Source organism: Pseudochaenichthys georgianus, chromosome 22 (genome assembly GCF_902827115.2).
Source record: "Pseudochaenichthys georgianus chromosome 22, fPseGeo1.2, whole genome shotgun sequence".
Taxonomy (NCBI): Eukaryota; Metazoa; Chordata; class Actinopteri; order Perciformes; family Channichthyidae; genus Pseudochaenichthys; species Pseudochaenichthys georgianus.
In genome coordinates this window covers 27,544,373-27,569,004 of record NC_047524.1, presented here as the reverse complement: position 1 = coordinate 27,569,004, position 24,632 = coordinate 27,544,373, and positions in this window count along the sequence as shown.

Here is a 24,632-nt window from a genome sequence, read left to right as displayed (position 1 = left end):
ATACTTATATGTATTTAATATTAACCCTTTGGAGTCGACCGTCACGCCGGCGTGATCAGATCACATGACCTGTTCAAGCCGGTGCCGCATAAAAACAACAGTCCGGACAACATTGCCGTGTGTTTCTGTCGAAAGTACTGGCTTGAAACTACTGTATATCCCAGTCTTTGATTCATGCAAAAAGACCCAGTAAACACGGAGATACGGTGATATAAAGTTAATACATTTCAAAAGTATGAAATATGGAAGCACATATTTGAATATCTTCGCCATATTTGATCATTTTACGAAACGGAAAATACTGGAAACTGTAGATCCTGCTCAACAGGATGTATATGTGTATTTCTGTCGAAAGTACTGGCTCGAAACTATATGCCAGTCTTTGTTTCATGCAAAAATACCCAATAAACACGGACATACGATGATATAAAGTTAATACAGATATGAATAATGGAAGCACATATTTTAATATTTTCGCCGTATTTTATCATTTTACGAAACGGAAAATACTGGAAACTGTAGATTCTGCTCAACAGGATGTATTTACCAGGAAGGGGTGAGGTAATCCGGTAAACGGAGTGATACGAAACTAGACGAAAAGAGACGAAGAGGGACGGCGGGAACCGAAGAGAGACGGCGGGAAATGGAGAGAGACGAAGATATACGAAGACAGGCGGCGGGAGACTGCGATTGAAGTAAAGTGACAAACAAACATTGAAAATGTAGATATAGTTAGATATATTTAGAGTTTTGAAGACTCAACTATGATGAAGAGAACTCTGAACGTGAGTCAAGCTTTAAGCTTGTTTTTTGACATGGAGGAGGAGGAATCTGTGATGTTGCCCTCTGTGTCGTAGTTGACAGAAACCGCTTTGAAGCGTGGCACAGATAAAGACAGAAAAAACAGATGTTTGTACATAATGTGTATATATATATATATTTGTATTATATTTATAATAACACTTTTGCCTTATCAGAATGAAATCCCATGCTACCTCAATCAAACTTTCACAATAGTCACATCCCATGTATATATTTCCAGCTTTTAAATGGTTTCGTTGTGTATGTTTGTGTTGTGAAAAATAAAATCATTTGTTGTGATTTTGGGTCCAAAATGTTCATATAGTAGAAGATCACCTAATCCAAACGAAATAAATATAATTAATTATGATCAATACGTTAAGTCTTGTTCATTGTTTTTCACTTTTATTAAATGTTTGATATTTCTCTCTCTGTGTGCGGGGGATCACAGGAGGGGGGAGAGCTGTGGAATGTGACTCCACACATTCCGATGGCCAATTAGTTTTAAACAAAGGGTCCCCAACATACATATGAAACATGGGGGGGTTGGGGCTGGAGAACGGTATGGTCCTACCGTTTTCATACTTTATATATCTTAGCATATTCATACACACTGTTCATACTGCTCACAGGCTGATATCTAGTGTATTCATACCCCTCACTGTTTATTCATCATTCAATTAATTATATATTTTATTCTGTAGATTGTGAACATTACTTTTCACTTTACTGCTTGTTGCTCCTGGTTAGAAGCTAAACTGCATTTCGTTGTCTCAGTATCGGCGGTCACTCCTGATGAACCCACCAGGGCTGTTTCCTCAGAACGAGAGGAACGTTTTTACCAGGACAGCTTTTTTAAGGGACAGCATCGCCCTGAGATCTATGCTGCTAATATGTTCATGGCCATAACGCCATTTGTAACATATGGGAGAATGGTGAAAATAACCAACTGGACTGGGACCAATGGGAAAATGCCTCTTCCCCTCAATGTGAAGCAACAGATTGAGTCTTATGTTTCCAATCGGTTCCCAAATCTGAACATTGACCAGTGGCATAAGATCAGGAGCCGGGTAAACGAGAGACTGAGGAGCCCCAGAAAAACAGATCCCGAAATCGCTCGTCCTGGTTTCCGCAGCAGATAGGCCTACAGCATGTGTCTGTTACTGTATGTCAGTTATTTTAAATAAAATGGTGAAAACTGAACTTGAAAATTGTTTCCTCTTTTTATTTTCGGGATGGGGAGACGTGTGTGATTAAAAATTCATTCGCACAAATGTAAAGTGATCTAACTAAGTTCTATTCATATTCTTGACGGGAAGAGCCGTGTAAATGGGTGGCCATATGCATTTGAAAAGCAATATAAAGCACACAGTTATTATGCAATAGGCTATAAAAGCACCATCGATTACCTTTCTCCAATTCAAACTCTTGACGGGAAAAAAGGAAGGTGTAAATGGTTGGGCTATACTGTACTGTATACATACAAAGGCCATTCAATAGACGTTCAATATATAGTATTCGTTTATTAGAGTCGGCTTGACTCGGTTTGCATTCATAAAGAATGCACAAATGTGTTTAATCGTTAATGTCATAGTATTCGTTTATTAGTCCCCGAGGGGAAATGGGTAGCAGCACATCACAGAGGCATTTAAAAAGTGAAGAACATTCAAGTTAAACAATACTAAGTAAACAATTAACACAGTAAATTATGTGGATTAAATCACATTTATTTCGTTAAAAATAAACGAAATGACTCTGTTTGCATTCATAAAGAATGCACAAACGTGTTTAATCGTTCATGTCAGATATGTAGGCCTACTAAGTAAATAGCCTACATTAGTTCCTGCTCAAGATTAGATTCAACTTATTGTTATTGCACAGATTACAGGTACTGAGACAACGAAATGCAGTTTAGCTTCTAACCAGGTGCAACAAGCAGTAAAGTGAAAAGTAATGTTCACAATCTACAGAATAAAATATATAATGAATTGAATGATGAATAAACAGTGAGGGGTATGAATACACTAGATATCAGCCTGTGAGCAGTATGAACAGTGTGTTAATCGTTAATGTCAGATATGTACTAAGTAAATAGCCCTACATTCATTTCATGATGGATTAAACCACATTTATTTCGTTAAAAATAAACAAAATGATTAAATGCAGGGTGAATTGCCCTAATGTGGAACATTTTTGCATTTCAGACTTCGGGAATATATTGCGACATGAAGCCGATACAATAAATCAAAATCCAGTAACATTCTGAAATCCCCAGGATGTGTCCTAATCAAACCAAAAGAGAACATGCAGATATTAAACTCATACAAGAAATGGTAGACATATTAGTACTCTTAGTGCCAAGTTGTCTCAGACAATCTGTTTTCCTAATGTGGGACAGTTCTGTGCAAAATGTGGGACACTGAAAAGTTTATATTAAAAAGCCTCAGTCACCTTCATTCATGTCATAAAAAAATCTCAGGCCAGTAACACTCAAAGCTACAGTAAATGTGCAATACCATGCTATGTTACTATTTATAATGTTATTGTTGTTACAACAGAAGATGTTTTTATTTAAATTGAAGTTAAATGCATCAATCTGGTGCACTGAGGGCAAAATTAGTAGATTTGTGGATACAGCTCTCAACACTCATATGAAACAGAACTGTTCTTACAATGTGTGTTGGAAGGTATTAAATTACTATGCATATGTTATTGTGTAAACACACAGCTGATCACCTGAGAGCTGCCGTTTCATTCAGAGCGTTTAAAAAAAACGACGGTCTGATTTCAACGTGTGATTATTATAGCAGTAATATTAGACACTAATAATACAGTACACTATTAACACTGTACATATTATTGTTTGCCCATGGGATTAGGATGATCGGTAGAGAGCCGCTGCGTCGGATGTGATATAAAAACAAAGCGATTATTGTCGTTGTTGTAAACTCACGTGGATTAAATGTAGTGCATTCATTTCAACTTGCGAACATATGATACATTAAATGATCGCGAGGATCACGATCGAACATCGTTTGTTTGACCCTGGATGCATTTCCTGATCTAAAAACATAGCGATGGTTTTGTACTTACGCCAACGTGAATTAAACATTATTTTGTTAAATAAAAACATGGTGATGTTTAGTAAATGATTACATGTCTCTTACTTAAGCACAGAATGTGATCCTATCCGTGACATAAATATCCGCTATATCAGATCCCTGTAGATCAGCTGTTTATTTCACATGAGTTTCAGTGTGGCAGCTTTTCACGGCTCCCCCTGGTGGATCCATGATCCATTGCAGTTGGTTTCATTATAATTAAATGTATTTATCAAGGGGGCGTTTCAAATCCTGCGGGGGGGGTTTTCCTTTTCAGCAGGGGCCCACCCCGTGCCGATCACGGACCCGCCCGGGTAGGCGTCTGAAACGAAGCGCTACATCTGTACAGTTACATACCCACACAGTTACACTTACACACCTACACATACCCACACAGCTACACTTACACATACACACACACACCTACACATACACACACACATACACTTACACACAGCTACACACACAAAAATATTTAAAAAAAAGTATTATTATTATTTTTAAAATATATATTTTTTTGTTTTGGGTGGAATGAATACCTATAGTGATGATTCAATGTAATACAATGATTTTTATAGTCTGGTACCTGAAAAAGGTAAAATAGCACTGATGGAATCAAATGTGCCCAAATGTGCCCAAAGGTTATTCCGCCTGGACTTTATTTTCATAAACCTCTCTAAAAAGGTCAAATGTCACTTGTTTTGCCTCAATCTTGATACAGTTCACTTATATGTTATACTTTTGATTCCTAAAGCATTTACCACCAACACAACAAAGACTATCTATATCTACTATATCTGCACTTCTAAAAGGGGTACATTAATAATCTTCTCTTTCAAAGCAACATTGGATTAACCTTGAGCGTTTTTATTCCGTTGAACACAACTTTTGATCACAAATCAAAAAAGGTAAGACGTAATTATTGTAATATCTTTGAAACCGGATGTTGTTTACTTTCTCTTTTCTGGATGATAGCTCCAGGAATTCGAGGTCGTACAGTGATGACATTACATGTGTGGAATCTGTGGAGTCTCAGCTTTAAATCGTATATCTTGTTTGTGCAGTTAAGATAGTAATAAGGGCATTTCTACCGTGAGTTCTGTGTAAAAAAGCGTTAGCATTAGTTAGCATTTTTTCGCTCAATGCTAATTCAAAGGCTTGGTATTACTCTTGTGTTTTTTTTAGCTAACAATTGTTCTTATTGTCAGTTAGCGGAGTTTCTTACCTTTAAAAGGGTTTGAAACATTAATAGTTTCAGAAATGTTAAGAAGCCCTGAGACATAGTCTCGTAAAAAAACTGTGGGAGGGGTCCACTGGGGGGACCTTCGGGCTTAAGAGGTTAACTGTATTTCACATTATGCCTATTAGCAAATTCTAAGTTGGCGAAGTTAAGTTTTGGTCGAGCACCTTCACCTGAATATATGTGCCCAATTTCAAATTAATCATGTTTAGGGTATTGAGGCGTGGCCCTTCATAGATTGCTTTTTAAGGGGACGCTGTAGTGGAAATGTTTATTATATCCTATATGCTTAAACCAAATGCTTCTCAAACCATTGTAAAACACCTATATCATTTCCTGAGATGTGCTGTTTTCTTCTCATACTCTACTTTGGGTTTATTCCCAAGCGCTTCAAGGCCACAGAGCTGATTTGGCTACTGGGTTGAGACTCACACAAAGTACACACAAGAACTTCCCTACTCTGAGATCCGTTATGCTATCTACCGCTCAAGGACAGGTGTCTAATAACAATATGTGACTGTGTGAAGACAGATTTCTGAACTTCCCACTCTTTCTTGTATAAGCTTTGCTACCATATTGTACTGCGCACACTCACGCAGACTATCCTATACTCTGAATGACCTGTGTCTATTTTTATTGTATCTTATGTATTTGAAGCTTCAAATAAATAACCAGAAAGACAACCCTGTCTGATTCCCCATTTATTTGTTTTGATCACTTTGACTTGTACTCTCCACAGTGTTGGGTCTCAGATTTCCATAACAACGCTCGAGAGCCAGCTTGCAACTTTTGAGCCGATTTACTGCAAATGTACTAGTTTAAGCCAGTCCTGACATCAGTGCAACACTTTCAGGAGTCTTTGAGCATTCTAAATGCTAGCCCAGCAGAATAATAATACACTTTCAGTGCCAGGTCGGTCAAGGTGGTTTGTCATTTGTCATATGTTCTGCCTCCTGGTGGCCACTGATTAATACAGTTTTAAACTCCTGAGCAGGTGTAGTTTCATCAAGGACAGGAAAAGAGACATCAGAAGATAATACAAGAAAATACTTGAATATAAACTGAAAAGGTAGTATAAATGGAAGATATGAGAAGATAAGGGTAAGTAATAGGTTTTGCCAAAGGACTACATCGACCTCTGCCTCTGGTCCCATGTGACTTGTGTCTGGATTAATGCCAATGGTGATTGACAGGCTCACTAATCCGACTGGGGGTCGCCAATCAGGGATTTAACACTCGATAATTGACCCAAAGCTTTAGCTGTGAGACTTAAGTACAGGGGGGGGGGATCCACTAGTACACAATGGGAACTGGGAGGGCGGGGGTAGGGGGATTCGGTATGCTGGTGGGGCATTGGTGGAGGTATGTTGCGTGTATGAATGTGTGGGGGGTTGGTTTTAGATGGTTAAAAAAAACTCCACTCATGACCTGTGGTGTGTGTGTGTGTTGTCCTGTGTGTGTGTGTGGTGTGTGTGTGTGTGTGTGTGTGTGTGTGTGTGTGTGTGTGTTGTGTGTTGTTGTGTTGTGTGTGTGTGTGTGTGTGTGTGTGTGTTGTGTGTGTCCACACAAGCATGATTAATAAGGTGTGGGCGAGTTGCATGCGGGTGGGGCATTTACTCTGTTTGTGTACTGGTGCATGTAAGCATTTGTGCATGTCTTTGTGAGCGTGTGGTGTGTGTCGGAAATGGACAATTTCCTCATTGGGCGTGTCGTCATTGGGCGTGCATTGCAGCAGTACTTCAATGATTCGCCAGCAACAGGCGGCCACTTTCACCAGTCTGCTGACGTCATGGGCGCGTTCATGTGTGTTGGAGGAGGTGCTCTGTAAGGAAGTCTGAAGGAAGGGGGCGGATTCTTTTCGGCTGTGTACTTTCAAATGTTAGTTACTCGAGCCGGTTTCTGAAACTTACCTACCCCACCTTTAAGTTAAAAATAGCTATATGCCATTGTAAAATCCAGGTCTTTATATAAAATGTAGATGCCTTTAATGAAGGGCGGAATGGCCTAATTATATCAATCCTATACCTCATTATAAAGGCTTATTTAAGTGTAGGCAGCATTTTAGTCTGCAGTTTAATCTGTTTGGACTACATCAGAGTAGTATTGAGTTGCTGCTACTGCAAGTATCACAAAATACAATTGACTGAATTTCCTTGATTTGGGTGTTAATGTACAGATGGACAGTTTCTATTGTATTTTTGACAAATTAGTTTTACGAAAGGACTGTTTTAATAATTGCTTGTGGCAATAGTGCAAAGTCAAATATTGTCTTATTGTGTAGTGTTTGGTGTTAACAAACGTGTACATTCTGAGCATTAGTGCTCCTACTGGACGGCTTCAATAAACTCTCCATCAGCAAATTCCTTGACTTGATTAAAAAAAGAAATCCTCACAGCTTGACTCATCCGTCTAATTCATACTCAATATATTATTAATATACAATGTGACAGGATTTATTTGTAGCTTACTTCGCCCTATAGGGCAGTAGAGATAGAAAATGGCAGGTTAGGGGTTAGAAAACATGTGTGGAAATGGAGGAGGTCAAGGAAGGAGAGAGAGGACAGAGACAGAGAGAAGAATAGATTGACCGGCCAAGAAGCAAATAAAGTGACAGGACTTTGCTGTCTCGAAAACAAATTGGACTTCAACCCTGTGCAGTTTGTGCCCAGAGGAGGGAAATTAACAATCTATCTATTTGTTTAGGTGTCCTATTAACCTTTCTATAAATAGTCCTCCTCTACCTCTTTGTCCTGTGCAGGGTTGTCTTGTTTCATGCCATAGCAAGAAAGCCAGTGGTTTCCAAGCCATGTATTTAGTTTGTACCAACAGCCACGTTTATTTAATCTTGTATGTTTTGCCTCTTCAACAGAGATGTTTACTCTTGAAGAGTGATTTTTTTGTTTTCCTACATTTAGTTAAAGCTTTTGTTTTTATACTTTTGTCTCCAGTTGTTGCATTTGAGTCACATTCCTGACACATTTTCCTTGTAGCTCTGTTTTGATCTTGAATAACTCCTGAGGAAAACCTCTAAATCTTCCACTATTTTCAATAGCTAGCCATTTTGTCTGGCTGCTTTTTGATATTTTTCGCTTAGTTTAAACATGCAGCTTAAGCTGAAAAAAATCTAAAAGCAGGACTGCATCTAAAATAATTATGTTCTGGAAAGCCTGAGCAATCAAAATCATTTGGGAGTGTTAATATGCATGCATGTTATACCAATAACTAAATGAATTCCTTAGTGCTAAAAGGGCACACCTTAGTTGTAGCTCAGTTTTATCTTCAAGAGTTGGAGGTAATGAGTCGTACATAGCACACATGCTCACCTGTCAACCACTTAAGATGTGTTAAAGTGTGTTATTCCTCATGAGAGTAATTATGTGCTTTTAAAGTGGACAAACTGCTATTCTGCAAGAAAAGACTACCTAAACATCTGATTTACTAGATGGAGGAAACACTTCACTGGCAGCCTGTATGAACACAACAAAAAATAACATGGAAAACAGATATGGTTGAGACAGAAAGAGGGGGAGAGAAAGGGAAATACAACTTGAGAGGTTTTGGGAAAATAAATCTAAAGAAAACCAGTCTTTAGTCTTGACGCATACTCGCACTTGGTCAGGGGGAATCAGTAGTACAGAATAGATAGAATGTAGCCAACATGCATACACACAGAAATAAAGAATATTACAATTATGACCATACAGAAGAAAGTCTACTTAAAAGGCTAATATTGTGTAACTTCATAAACCTCTAAAGAACAATACAAATGCAATCCGATTCAGAATTTAACATGAGAAAAAAATGTAAACAACCACAAAAAATGTGCACCATTTTGCTTATTGGTGAGCGCAGAGTCATAAAAACACGGTGTAAAATACTTTGAAAACTATGGAAGACATTTTTTCCTGAACATTTTCTGGTTCCTGCAGGGGACGGTCAATGAGAGCATTTGATTTAAATGATCTGCAAAAAGCTTACTAGTCAAAATAAAGTATACACCTATTGTAATGCTGAGATAAATACAAATACAGATAATACATTTGTACTTGTTGTTGACGCCATTTCACAACATTGTGATGTTAATTAAAGGAAAATTATGACAATGTGTTAGAGTTATAACAAGGTCATTTAAAAAGTGGCTGGAAGTCTGGTCTAAGATGCCAAAATGTCAAAGAAATTGAACACAAATGTGAGGGTTATTTTTTTGTGTGCTGCAAACATTTATTAGCTCTGGCTCTGTTTTGTATCGATACATTTCGCTCAGACACTGGGCACAGAGGGAAGTCCAAACAACACTTGGCTGATGTTCAAACTGATATAAAATATCCACCCAAACTCTGCTCAAGTAAAACCAGAACCATACAGAGTGATCCTGCCTCTGCTGTGTAAATCTCTTCTTCTATTGACGTCACGTCTGCAGTGCCAGCTGACTCCCCACATGACATTGATTTATCCTGAACCACACTAATTTCGAATCAAAGAGTCCCAGATTGGCTGACCAGTTTCATCAGCTGTGACAACACACAGCTCATTTTAGAGGCTGTGCAAATACACTAATAGACAGAGTCAATGGCACACTGTCTGAGGGACAGGGCCAAAAAATAAGAAACTGCATTGAAGGCATATTGGGCCACCATAGTGTGGGAGTCGGGAGGCCTGTTAACTTATTCTGGCAAATTACTCAGACCTACTAATTACATGTCACTTGTTAGACGCTTTTATCCAAGCGACTTACATACTCAATACTGTGGACAATCCCCACAGGAGCAATTTGGGGTGAAGTGTCTCAGGGACACAACGACATGCTGACTGCAGTGGGGTTTGAACCTGTGCTCCCCTGATCCGAACACCAACGCAGTACTCCACTGCGCCACACGCCTCCCTGTTGACCTAACAAAAGTTATTGAGTCCATGTAAGTTTGCTGCTTGGCTCAGATCCACCAACGATCAGCAAGGTCTCACCTCTATTAACTCCTGAAGAACCAGGTTCAATGAACTGCTGCTTCAATTCAGACGACCCGCTAAATCTGTTTAACCTCTTAAGCCCGAAGGTCCCCCCAGTGGACCCCTCCTACCGTTTTTTTACGAGACTATGTCTCAGGGCTTCTTAACATTTATGAAACTATTAATGTTTCATACCCTTTTAAAGGTAAGAAACTCCGCTAACTGACAATAAGAACAATTGTTAGCTAAAAAAAACACAAGCGTAATACCATCCATCCATCCATCCATCCATCTTCTCCCGCTTATCTGTGGTCGGGTCGCGGGGGTAGCAGTTCCAGCAGAGAGCCCCAAACTTCCTTTTCCCTGGCGACATCAACCAGCTCTGACTGGGGGATCCCAAGGCGCTCCCAGGCCAGCGAAGAGATATAATCCCTCCACCTGGTCCTAGGTCTACCCCTTGGTCTCTTCCCAGCTGGACGTGCCTGGAACACCTCCCTAGGGAGGCGCCCAGGTGGCATCCTAACTAGGTGCCCGAACCACCTCAACTGGCTTCTTTCGACGCGAAGGAGGAGCGGCTCAACTCCGAGTCCCTCCCTGATGACCGAACTTCTCACCTTATCTCTAAGGGAGACACCAGCCACCCGGCGGAGGAAACCCATCTCGGCCGCTTGTATCCGCGATCTCGTTCTTTCGGTCATGACCCATCCTTCATGACCATAGGTGAGGGTAGGAACGAAAATGGCCCGGTAGACAGAGAGCTTTGCCTTCTGGCTCAGCTCCCTTTTCATCACAACGGTGCGGTAAAGCGACTGCAGTACCGCTCCCGCTGCTCCGATTCTCCGGCCCATCTCACGCTCCATTGTTCCCTCACTCGAGAACAAGACCCCGAGATACTTGAACTCCTTCACTTGGGGTAAGGACTCATTCCCTACTTGGAGTGGACAGTCCATCGGTTTCCTGCTGAGAACCATGGCCTCAGATTTGGAGGTGCTGATCCTCATCCCAGCCGCTTCACACTCGGTTGCGAACCGATCCAGTGAGTGCTGAATGTCGCAGACCGATGAAGCCATCAGAACCACATCATCTGCAAAAAGCAGTAATACCAAGCCTTTTAATTAGCATTGAGCGAAAAAATGCTAACTAATGCTAACGCTTTTTTACACAGAACTCACGGTAGAAATACCCTTATTACTATCTTAACTGCACAAACAAGATATACGATTTAAAGCTGAGACTCCACATATTCCACACATGTAATGTCATCACTGTACGACCTCGAATTCCTGGAGCTATCAGCCAGAAAAGAGAAAGTAAACAACATCCGGTTTCAAAAATATTACAATAATTACGTCTTACCTTTTTTGATTTGTGATCAAAAGTTGTGTTCAACGGAATAAAAACGCCGCTCAAGGTTAATCCAATGTCTTTGTGTCACGTAGACATTTTTACTGATAATCCATCATCATATTTATGGCAATATACTGGGTATAAAGTGTTGCCGTCCAGGCTTGTACTTTCAGATATGTTTCGTATGCTTCTCTATTACGTCCGCAATGGTAATGTTTACGTGGATTTGGGAACTGCCCATCGATTCTATTGGATGTAATGGTTAAGAAAAAGGTGTAAATCACCCAAATCGACCAATGGGTTCCAGAGATATGGTCCTGCGTAAAGTATAAAGAATGCCAGCCAGCTTAAGTACATTACGCAGGAGACTTTACTTATTGTTTACTTTGTAAGGAAGCTGGAATTGCAGGACCCAGAGCGCATGGAGCACAGAGCGGACAGCAGATAACGGAATTGCAGTTTTATTGCTTATAGATTATCAGAACATTTCAAAGGGGACACAGCCACATTGGATATTAACCTATGGATTAACTACATCATCGTTTTATCGTTTTAATGCCATTGAAGACCAGTTTAGACCAGACAAAGAGGAAGGTGAGCCATGTTAGCCTAGCGCATTAGCACTAGCGCCACTTGTTTTGATGTACGTTTTTGTTGATAACGTCGCGAGTTTGTATCTTTCAGTGTTGAGGTGGGCACCGTTAGATTCTGTGTCTTTACGATCATAAACAATGTGTTGGATGTGCAGCTAGGATAAGTAATAAGGGAGCTAGGAGTGATTTTCGGTGCAGTAATACATTTTTCGCTCGGGGATAACAGAGTAGGCCTATGTTTTATTTTATTTATTTTTTCACAACAGTTGTATTTGGATGGAATGCATACTGTTAGAACGGGGTACAAAAATACTGGACTCAAATGCGACGGCTCAGATTTTTAATGAAAAAATAAAACAAAGTTTTAACAAAAAATCACTCAAGCGAGGACAAAACAAAACTTCTCGATTTCAAACAAACAAAACTCTTCTCTCTGGTTTTAACGCTGGGTCTCTGGACATGGAAGCACACTGAAACAAGACAAACTGGCACAAGACAAAGGGAGACAAGGACTATTTATACATGAGGGAATAGGGACCAGGTGGAAACAATCAGGGTTGGGGCAGAAGCTGACGATGACGGAAAATCACCCAAAGTGAGGAATTAACAGAACCTGAAAGGAAAGACAAGAGGTAAGTACAAAATAAAACAGGAAATGGGAAAACGAGACATGACATGAAATAGACAGACAAGAAGTAACAAGAAAACGTGACTCTACATAGAAACCTGACTAGACTTGGAATTACATACCTGACTAAACATGAAGTGACAGACATAAAACAAACACGACTAACACAATTGACAAGACACCACAGTACCCCCCCCTCTAGGGACTGCTCCGGAAGTCCCAGACCCTCCTGGATGATCCTGATAAAAGTCAGTGATCAAACTCCGATCTATAATGAAGCTTGCAGGGACCCATTGTCTTTCTTCGGGACCGTAACCAACCCAGTCCACGAGGAATTGTTTCCCTCGACCACGGTTACGGACTCCAAGCAGTTTCTTAACAGTGTAGACAGGACCACCATCAACCATCCGGGGAGGCGGTGGGGGCTTAGAGGCGGGCACCACAGGACTCTCTCTTACAGGCTTGACCTTCCCCACATGAAACGTCGGATGGACTTTGAGCGACCTGGGTAGACGTAAGCGCACAGACACTGGGTTAATCACCTTAGACACCTGGAAAGGACCCACGAACCTTGGGGCTAGCTTTCTGGACATGACATGAAGGGGTAAGTCTTTGGTAGCCAGCCAAACGCTTTGTCCAATTATGTAATGTTTGTAAACTCGGGGCCTGTCAAGTGCTTCGAATGTGGGGAGGAGGGGCACTTGGCCAGAGCGTGTCCGGGAAAAAATAAAAAGCAGGGGGAGGAGGAGGAAAAAAATAGAAAACAGGACACAAATACAAAACAGGAGGAGGAGGAAAAAAATAAAAAACAGGAAAAAAAATCCAAAAGAGACTCCTGCTGAAACAGCAGCAGCAGAAAACCCCATTGAGGGGCCCCCGAAGCAGGGTGAGAGTCCCTCAATGCAGGGTGAGAGTCCCTCAAAGCCCCCAACGAAGATTGAGGGTCCCTCAAAGCCTCCAAAGAAGGCTGAGGGTCCCCCAAAGCCCCCAACGAAGGCTGAGGGTCTCCCAAAGCCTCCAAAGAAGGCTGAGGGTTCAGAGCTCCCTAAGCAGGACAACTCTGGGGGAAAAAAGAGTAATGAGAAAAATAATGGAAAAAGTGACCTTGTGGTTGATGTGGGGAGAAAGGTTGTCCCGAAAGAAGCAGTGGAGACGGTGGAAGTCTCTGCATCCACTGCAAGCGAAGAGAACATTGAAGCTCAAGCTTGTACAAAGAAAATAAAACAAAAAGAGGAAGTCTCTCAGGCCAAGAGGGTGGCAGTGAGTGAGGAGGGAGAGAGAGAGGAGGAAATGGGGGAGGAGGTGAAGGAGGCAGAAAAGGAAGAAAGTGAGGAAGAATTGATGGAGGAGGATGAGGAAGTTGAAGATGAGGAGGAAGAGGACTCTGCTGAGGACAGTCAGCCTCTCACCGTCTCACAACTTAAAAGTCCGGCAAATCAAAGCTTTTCTTAAACAGTGCGAGAAAAAGTTTTTAGAGAGTACTTGTCCATGGACAAGTGAGTTTGGCAATCTACTTGTCCGAATACATTTTTCACTTGTCCAGAATGGACAAAAATTGGGGCCACTGGAATCTTCTTCTTCGTCATCGTATTTTACATTTGCCCACGGTTTATATGATACCGCTAACGTAAGTGAGCGGTAAGATTTTACTGCATCACACATAGGGTTGGGTATGATTTCGATTTTAACGATTCCAGTTCTGCTTTTCGATTCCGGTTCTTTGAGAGGGTAAAAATAAGTCCCATGACAAACTGGGAGAAAAATATATTTATGAAAACATTAAGTCAAATCTGTATTCCTATTTACACTCACTTCATACTGTTGAATTTCTTACGGTTATTGAATACAATTATATAAAAATAATCTCTGCATTGTTTAGTTAGTTCTAAGTGGTGCAGTTTGAGAATGTACAATTGGCCCAGTGTCCTCTGATGTTACACTGCAACCTGCCTGTGAGACAGAGTCCAACCACACATGTCCAACACATAGGACATAACCTAATAATAATAATAATAATAATAATAATACATTATATTTATAGCCTATAGGCCTAGCGCTTTTCTACAACTCAAAGACGCTTGCACGCTCACACATGTCCTGCAATACACATGCTGCAGCTGCCCAGCTGCTCACTGTTTGTAAAAGTAAATAAATAGTATTTTCATTTCAATAATGTACTTTCTATACCCTGCTTCATAAACAATACTGACATCCCTGTGCTCCTCCGAGTCTGGGGGTCCGGGGATGTGAGGACAGCGCGAGGACACAGACAGGGAGGCTGCTTCACTTCATAAAGGAAATGGTGGTCAATATTAACAACACAGGAGCTAAAACGCTTAATAACCTGCATTATGTGTTAGAAAGAACATAAGAAAGTTTGACAAAGATGAGGCTGTTAAACGGGCAGCGGAGCCGCTGTGTGTAGAGAGAGAGAGAGAGACGCTGAGCTGCACCGTGCAGCGATCAGCTGATACGGAGCATAGAGAGAGAGCTGCAGTCCGCGGGGCTCGGCCTCGCCTCCTGTCCTCACAACTCTTATTAATCCCGGGACCGGACAATTGTTATTTGTTCCTACTCGGAACAGAGTTTTGCTTCCCAACCCTGCCACTGTGCTCCGCCCCGCCCCCGTCTAAGTGTACAGAAAGCGGCGAGATGCATTTCCTTAGGAATCGACAAGCAGAACCGAAACTAACACTTCTAAACGAACAATGGCGGACACGTACAATTTGCGAATGAGTTCTGCCTTTTGTAAACTGAATGTATCAATAATTTGCCGAAAAACGTCACTTGTCCGCCGGACAAGTCAATTGAAAGATCTACTTGTCCGATATTGTAAATAACACGTCCCGGACGGTGGGACGTGTACTTTTTCGCACACTGTTAAAGAAACAAAAAACAAAAGAGGAGTAAAAATAGAAGTTTTTTACTGACAAGAGCTTGTTTCTACAGTCAGTGAAAGCTCAGATGCATCTTTTTACTGAGCAGGAGTCTTATCGCTTGAAGGTCCTGAAAGGGAAGTTACAGCGAGAGATTTTAAATGAAGAAGAAAAGGATATGCACGGCAGTTAGGATGCTGGTTTTAACATACTTGTTGTTCTTAAGTGGTACTATCTCTCCTCACATCCTTTTTAATGAGTGATTTTAAAAAGTGTGCACTTTAAATGTCAATGGAGCTAGGGATGTGGGGAAGAGGGCTTGTATTTATGAGCTTTTAAAATTAAAAAAAGTAAATGTAGCAATGCTACAAGAAACTGACTGGAGGAGGGAGTGGGATGGAGAGGTGGTCTTAAGTGCTCTTAGCAGCACCAGTGCAGGAGTGGCAGTCCTGTTTGCTAAAGGTTTTATCCCCAAGTCCCACACAGTGGAAGAAAGAGTAAAGGGCAGACTGCTGGTGGTGAGAGCCAACTATTTAAGCCAGCTTTTTAATCTGGTTTTTATCAACGTATACGCTCCTAATTCAGGTCCTGCCAGAGTTCAGTTTTTAAAGGAGCTCAGCGCTGTTTTAAGTGAGTGTGAACCAGAAGAGTTTTTATTTTTAGGGGGAGATTTTAACTGCACACAGGATGACGAGCTAGATAGGAACCATAGGGAACCTCATGCTGCATCCAAAAGAGCCATGACACAGTTAATAGCAACACATAGTCTATCAGACATCTGGAGAGAGCATCACACACATCACAGACAGCACACATGGGTCCACACGAGGGAGAACCTTTTATCAATGGCCCGGCTGGACAGGTTTTATTGTTTTAAGCACCATTTGAATGTTGTTAGAAAGTGTGCTATATTGCCTGTTGGGTTCTCTGACCACTCCCTTGTGTTGTGTGATGTTTTTATTGCCAACATAAAAAGCAAATCTGCGTATTGGCATTTTAACACTGCTCTGCTTTTAGACACACATTTTAGAGAGGTTTTTATTTATTTTTGGAAAGGTTTTAGAGAAAGGAAGGGGGATTTTAACTCTTTGAAGCAGTGGTGGGATTGTGGGAAAGCCGACATCAAGCAGCGTTGTCTTCAGTACACTCTCAATGTTTCTCGTGATATCACCAAGTCTATGAGAGATCTGGAGATGGAAATAGTGGAACTGCAGAGCTTTGCCGAGTCCACAGGAAATCCAGGTTGTATTGAAGACCTCAAATCTAAAAAAGCCATTTTGGCAGAGCTGCTGGGTTCTAGAGCACAGGGGGCGCTGGTCCGGTCCCGATTCCAGAGCGCTTCCATGATGGATTCGCCCACAAAGTACTTCTTCAGTCTGGAGAAGAAGAACGGGCAGGGCAGGCTGATCCACGCTCTGAGGTCAGCAGGAGGACAGCAGCTGACGGAGAACAGCCAGATCCGGCAGAGAGCGGTGGACTTCTACTGCGACCTCTTCACCAGTGAGTACAGTGAAGATGATGGAGGGTTTAATCTGTTCTGCAGGGGCCTACCAACAGTGTCTGAGGAGACGAACAAAGAGCTGGACGGGCCCCTGGAATAAGACAAGGCTGCTCGATGTCAGGCATGTTATACACACTGGCAATAGAACCCATGCTACACAATATCCGCTCTTTTAATGAGGGCCTGGTTTTACCTGGTTTTAATGCACGTTTTATTTTATCGGCTTATGCAGGCGACATCATTGTTTTTATAAAAAATCAACAGGATGTTTTAAAGCTAGGGCAGGTGGTGGATACTTTCCAAAAGATCTCCTCTGCAAAGGTCAACTGGGATAAGAGTGAGGCCCTAGCAGTGGGGGAGTGGACTGGTGGCCTCCCTCAACTCCCAGGTGGGTTGACATGGAAGAGGGGTAGTCTAAAGTATCTGGGGGTCCATCTTGGAGATGAGGTCACACTGGAGAAAAACTGGGAAGGAGTTTTAGAAAAGGTGGAGGGGAAGCTCAACAAGTGACACTGGTTGCTTCCCCACATGTCCTCCAGAGGCAGGGTGCTAGTCATCAACAACCTGGTAGCATCCAGCCTCTGGCATAAGCTAAAGTGTGTGGAGCCCCCTGCTGGTCTTTTAAAAAAGCTTCAAGGCATTATTTTACATTTCTTTTGGGATAAGTTGCACTGGGTTCCTCAGTGCACGCTGTACCTGCCAAAGGAAGAAGGGGGGCAAGGGTTGGTGCACCTGGAGAGTCGAGCAGCTGCTTTTAAATTACAGTTTTTACAAAGATACCTGACAGGAAACGATGATGTCGTCTGGGGGCCGGTAGCCAGCACCATTTTAAGGGCCTGGGTTGGATGCATCATTGTTTTTAACAAACTGTGATTTTACTCGTGTGTGTGTTTTGCCTCCGTTTTACAAAGGACTTTTTAAAGTATGGACACTTTTTAAATGGGCCAGAGTGGGTCCCGCAGCATCTCTGTTCTGGCTCCTGGAAGAGCCTCTGGTGTGGGGGGCCCGGCTGGACGTCCAGGACGGCAGCAGACCTGCACTCACTGAGAGGCTTCAGTCCGTTGGGGTCGTGAAGCTGAGGAACATTGTGGATGCTGCAGGTCCTGGACTCCACAACACCGAGGCCATGGCCTCTCTGCTCGGCCTGAAGTCGGCCCGCCACACCGGAACCATCCTGAACGAGTGGATTAAAAGGCTATCTGATGATGAGATGGAGATGCTGCGGGAGTATTCCAACAGGAAGGAAACCCCTGACGAAGGGGACCCTTTTCCGGACATTGGGATTTTAGCAGACCAGGATGGACTCAAACACAGACTTCATGCAGACTTCCACATGCTGAATGGGAAAGGTTTTTATAGACTCTGCACTCTGGCCCTGAACAAACAGAAGCTAAGCGAGAGGAGAGACACGGTGTGGAAACAGAGGCTTAACGTCCCGGGGGCCTGTGAACCAGTGTGGAGGCTCTTCTACAAACCTCCACTGAACAAGCGGCCAGGAGACCTACAGTGGGGGCCCTGGGCGTTAATGCCTTTGTGTCAAAGATAAACCCCACCGTGTCCTCCGAGTGTCCGTTCTGCACTCACAGAGAGACGATCACTCACTGCTACCTGGACTGCCACAGGCTGAAGCCTCTTTTTAATGTTTTAAAAACTGTGTTTTCAGACTGTGGGGAGGTTTTTACAGAGACTGCTTTTATTTGTGGTGCTGGCTACAAGAAGCAGAATGCAGGGAAGTGCGAACTGTTGAATTTGATTGTGGAGCAGGCAAAAATATCGATCAATAAAAGCAGGAAAAACAAAAATAAACAGTACAGCCGGTCAGCAGCTCAATCACACACTCTGAGAGAGAGAGATTTGATTTGATTTGATTTACCGAGGAGAGAGCTACCAGGGTAAAAACCCCCCTCTCTCGAGTTTGCTCCCTCTCAGCCAGTGTTTTTATGCTCAAAACAGGACAGAAGAACCTAAAGACACCTCCTCCATACCCATATTTGTGGAAACTGGGCATGGCCTCTGATGTGCAGGACGGGACATGTCCAGACCTATTCTATGGCTATGGCATAAACACATTTCCCCCCCCCCCCCCCCCGTACACCCCTCTCTTATCAGTGACACTCATAAAGCATAATAGGTCTTACACTCAACTTAACAAACCACTTGTGTTTTGTATATACTGTAAATTTAGAAAATCATAAAATATGAAGCATTTTCATTGTTCATTGTGTCATTGTACAAGAATATATTTGATTATAACTAACTTTCGTTTTAAGTATTCAACCTAATATGGAGATCTCAACAATAGAGAGCACTTTATCATCTTTAGCCTGCCATACGGGTATTTAAGTCGGCACTCTTTTGCTATTTCTGGGGGAAAGGGGTTTCACAAGTACGTCGGTATGCAAATGCGCTGTGTGACACAAGTGACGGTACGCATTTCAGATTACGCACATAATCTGTGTACCAGTTATGTGCACCCCTGTACTATAGCAAAAGTATTCTCCGTCGGGACCTTTATATATACAGTCTATGGTCGGGACTTCCTGCAACAACACCACGCCGTTATCAAAGATGTTCTATTGAGAAGACGATCACTACGTGACAAAAGTTTTCAAAACCGTGGCTACTGAAATCAATCTGACTAACTGCTGTCTGTGCAATTTACTCCGCGCGAGTTGGCAGACTTTATTTTGCTTACTTTAACATCATTTTTCATGGTGGGGCTAAGCCATTTCTTGGTATGGGTGTAGCCTACCCCAGCCATACCCTGGCGCTGCCACTGGTGGCACGTATGGGGCGGGCCATTCTGCACATGCGTTAAATGCGTTAAATATTTTAACGCAATTAATTCAAAAAATTAATTACCGCCGTTAACGCGATAATTTTGACAGCACTAGTAAATATACTACTTATTTGTTATAGATGTTTCCCCATAAATGTAAAGGCATAATCATTGTTATGTTTAGGAATTCAAAGCATTTGTTTAACATCAGGGAAAATATTGTGGGATAGTTCAGGTGCATTTTAAGGTTGGGGTTAGAGCAGCGGTCGGGAACCTATGGCAATTTTGAGTTTAAGAAAAAGAAAGAAAAAAAAAAATCAGTTTGGAACTGATTTTAAAATACTTGTGATATTTCTTAATAATACTGTGTCATTTTAAAGTAAACAGAAATTAGTTTTGAAGATACATTTCACGGGTCACGGGTCACCCGTGGGTCGGGAACCAATGGCTCGCGAGCATGTCTGGGTCATTTTAAAGGTGAAGAAATCAAGTTTATCCGCTTCAACCCTTGTAACGGAAAAGATGGCGAAAAGAAAAAAAGACGATGATTACCGTGCATTCCAGGCTGCGTGGACAGAGGAATTTGCATTTGTGGAGAGAGCAGGATCTGCGGTATGTCTACTATGCAATGATAAAATTGCATCGATGAAACGGTCAAATATAAAGCGGCACTTCGATACGCACCATGCTTCATTTGCATCGAAATATCCAGCGGGGGACAGCAGGAAAAGGGCATGCGAGGAGCTACAGCAGAGAGTGCAGACGAGTCAGCTTTCACCTACTGAGTTTTACGTAAACGTAGCCGGCCAATCGGGGCGAGCCTACCTGAATGCGCGCGCAGGCCCACAGTATATAAGGCGGCTACACCCGCAGCCCATTATCCTTTTTCTCTTCAGCGAGCTGACAACCGAAGAGTTCAAAAAACGAAACAAAGTTTAAGAAAATGGACTCACCGTTACAAGAAGCTCGTCCATTCCCCAGCTGCCCTGGCTTGATTGCGGGCGCGGATCCACACCGGTTCTGCTTTGAATGTTTGGGGGCCGACCACGCCATGGAGGGTGGTGGACGTTCCCCGACCTGCAGTGCCTGTCGGGCGCTTCCACGGATCCGACGACAGCATCGCCTGCACCATTTCCGACAGGAAAAATATGCCGTTCCTGAGGACGAGCCAGAGGGCGATCCAGAGGACCGAGGCATGGTGGAGGTGGTAGAGATGGACGAGGAGGACGGAGAGGTGCCTTTTGTCTTCGCACTCCTGACAAGCCGTGATGTTCTGCTTGTCGAGGAGAAAGAAGATGAGGAAGATTTTTCGCTGTCAGGCGTTTCTGGCAGTGTGACGGCCCGTCTACACTACAGCGTCGAAAGCTCCAATCTGCTCCACTCTGCAATGTTCAACTTCTGTCGCCTGAGACGCCGGAGTAGCCAGCGCCAGCCAATCAAATCCCGTTTCCCAAAATCTGACAGCTGAAGCCGTAGCCAATCAAGCCGCGTCTAAGCTGGGAGAGATATCCCGCCGTTCATTTCTATATTTCAAAAAAAGTCGGAGGAGAAACTAACTATCGCCGTAGCGAATCACCCGGTTTTGTATGACCAGACCCTCTTCACCTACCGGGATACAAACCGGAGGAACCAGGCATGGAGGGAGGTGGCAGAGACAGTGGGGGAAACTGGTAGGTTTTCGCCTGTTTGGGGAGTTTATATATATATATTGCTCGCATAAAATCCCCGGGGGTTTTTGCTCTGTATGTCGGGGGCGGGAGATTCATGTGATTGGTTGTTGGTCGTGTTGCTTGAATAAAATCCCCAAGCTCCAGACACGCCCAGCTCCAAGCTATTTTTGGAGCTGTAGTGTGGACGCTCCGTGAGAGAGGGGCCACCACGCAGATCTGTTCGACAGGATTTTCCGCTGGTGATGGCCATGGCAGCGGAGCGTGCGGGCCTGGCGGTTCCTCCGCCGCTACCACCCAGACCGGTGAGCCGACTCCGTCAGGGGTTTTATGGCCCGGTCCAGCCGACTTTTGTCTCGCCCCGGCTGCCGGAAGTATGGCAGTGTGTGGAGGCGACGTGGCGGCAACCTCTCAGAGCGAGAGCTGCGGTTGCCGGCATGACGGGGTTGCTCAAGTTAGAGGGCCAACAGAACTCAGCGTGTCCAGGTGTGCCCCCCTTAGATGAGAGCCTGGCGGCCCATCTGCTTCCCCAGGCAGCTGGCTGGGCAGAGGGGAGAAGGCCCCTGCCCCCGCTGCCTCGTGATCGTGAGGCGCTGGAGTATCTAGATAAGATATTCCGCCTCGGGGCTCAGATGGCGGCGGCGGCCAACAACCTGGGCGTGTTGGGGGTTTCACTAATTACCCCGCAACCAGAAACCTCCGCCCCCTCGCCTCAGGGTGACCCGGGCGATTATACAGAACGCTGCATCGGACAGATGCTGTGTGCATAAATAAAAATGATGGCAATTATTCCGTTGTGAGAGTCATTCCTTTCCACAATCCCACACTTCATGGTAATGCCTGTACAGATTCCCCCTTCGCCACCCCAGTTGTGATTCCAGTACAGGAAGCAACCAGCGGGTGCGCGCATGTGATAAACCGCAGGAAGCATCAGAATGCTATGCGGGTACAAAGGCATTATGGGCGGCGTGAGGTTGTTAGAAAGCACATCACGCCAAGTGTAAAAATTCCGGTTCATGCTTTTTTCTCCTTGAGAGAAAACAACATTACGTCGGAGCGTGCGCTCTCGCGAGAGCGGGCTGTGGGCCGTTCAGGGACCTCAGTGGAAAATCGGCCATTTTTTTCTCTGGGTGAAAATGCATTATTGAAAAACGGCCCTTTCTGTGTCAGCCCCCCATGGGTCAAACTTCCTTTTATGGAGGGTTTGAAGGCGGAGTGGGAGTATCACAGCTTTATAGCTACAGCTCCACAGCTGATGGCACATTCCCTAACACAATGTTATGGGGAATGGAAAAACAGTTGTGTGTTAACAGAGTGGATGGACAGGACACTGAGGCTGGGTTATTCACTCCAGTTCCACAGCATCCCTCCTCCATTCAGAGGCATAAGAGAGGCAAATATGTCATCCCAGGAGGAGATAGGTTTCCTCTCAGCAGATGTTCAGGCCCTGGTGCAGAAACAGGCGGTGTCTGTGGTGCACCCTCAAGACAGAGAGAAGGGGCATTATTCCCTGTATTTTCTGGTTCCAAGAAAACAGGAGAATTCAGGCCCATTTTGGATCTTCGAGGGCTGAACTGGCACATTACATGCAGACAATTCCACATGCTGACTATGAAACAGGTGTTGGAGCTGGTGCGGCCGGGCGATTGGTTTACAACCATCGACCTGAAGGACGCTTACTTTCATGTCGAAATTGCCCCGAAACACAGGAAGTATTTGCGGTTAGCCTTCCAGGGGGTAGCCTACGAGTACAACAGGCTGCCGTTCGGCTACTCCCTATCCTCACGCACGTTCAGCAAATGTGTGGCCACGATGCTGCAGCCGCTGCGCGACCATGGCATGAGGGTGTTCTTTTATCTGGACGACCTCATAGTCATGGCCAGGTCCAGGGAATGGGCAATGTTTCACACAGCCCAGTTGATCCTTCATCTAACCAAGTTAGGTTTTGCGATCAATTGGAAGAAGAGCTCCCCCATACCTCAACAGCAGGTAGAATATCTGGGGGTGGTGCTCGATGCAGGCAGACTACGGGCCACCCTGACAGAAAGCAGGCAGGCGTCCCTGTTACGGGCGGTCTGCAGGTTGCGTCAGGGGGCAACAGTGACAGCTTTGACCATCATGCAGACCTTGGGTTTCATGACAGCTGCTCACACCGTAGTGCCACTCGGACTCCTGCATGCACGTCGCATGCAGAGGTGGTTTATCGGCCTTCGTTTAGATCTCAAAAGACACAAACGGCATCTGGTGACCATCCCCCCCCTCAGTAGAGAGCAACCTCCGATTCTGGGGATCCCCAGAGAATCTGCGGAGGGGAGCTCCACTGGGGCAAGTGACCTCCTACATCACAGTCTTCACAGACGCGTCGGTGACAGGATGGGGGGGACGTGCATAGAGAGAGCTGTGGGTGGTTGCTGGCCTCTGGCAGAGGCACGGCACAGCAACCTCCTGGAGCTGCAAGCAGTGATGTTGGTCCTACAGCACTTCAAACCCTTAATACAGGGCAAACATGTGCTAGTGAGGAGCAACAACCGCACCACAGTGGCGTACATCAACAGGCAGGGCGGAGTCCGTTCAATAGCCTTGTTGACCGCAGCAGAGAACCTGTGGCTGTGGGTGTCACAGATTGTGTTGTCTCTAAGGGCCCTGCACATCCCGGGGCGGGAGAATGGGGGGGCCGACCTCATGTCAAGAGGCGGACCCCTGCCAGACGAGTGGAGGCTTCACCCGGAGGTGGTGAAGCAGGTCTGGACTCAGTTCGGGAGAGCAGAGGTGGACCTGTTCGCCAATCGGCGCAACAGCAACTGTGCCCTGTGGTTCTCCCTGGCTCGGTGGGACAACCCACCCTTGGGGGTCGACGCATTTGCACACGAGCCATGGCCAAGAAAGCTGCTTTACGCCTTTCCACCGCTGCGCCTTATCCCCCCCCTCCTGGAGAGGGTGAGGCGGGAACAGCTGTCAATCATCCTGGTGGCCCCAGATCGCCGCCTGGCACCGTGGTACGTGGGGGTAACACAGATGATGGTGGGCCAGCCCTGGGTGATTCCTCAGGTCTGGGGAGCGCTGTCTCAGGAAGCAGGTGCAATAGGGGCGTTACCCACTCTGGGCCAACCTCTCCAGGCTTGGCTCCTGAGAGGGACAGGGACAGGTGGGGCTGT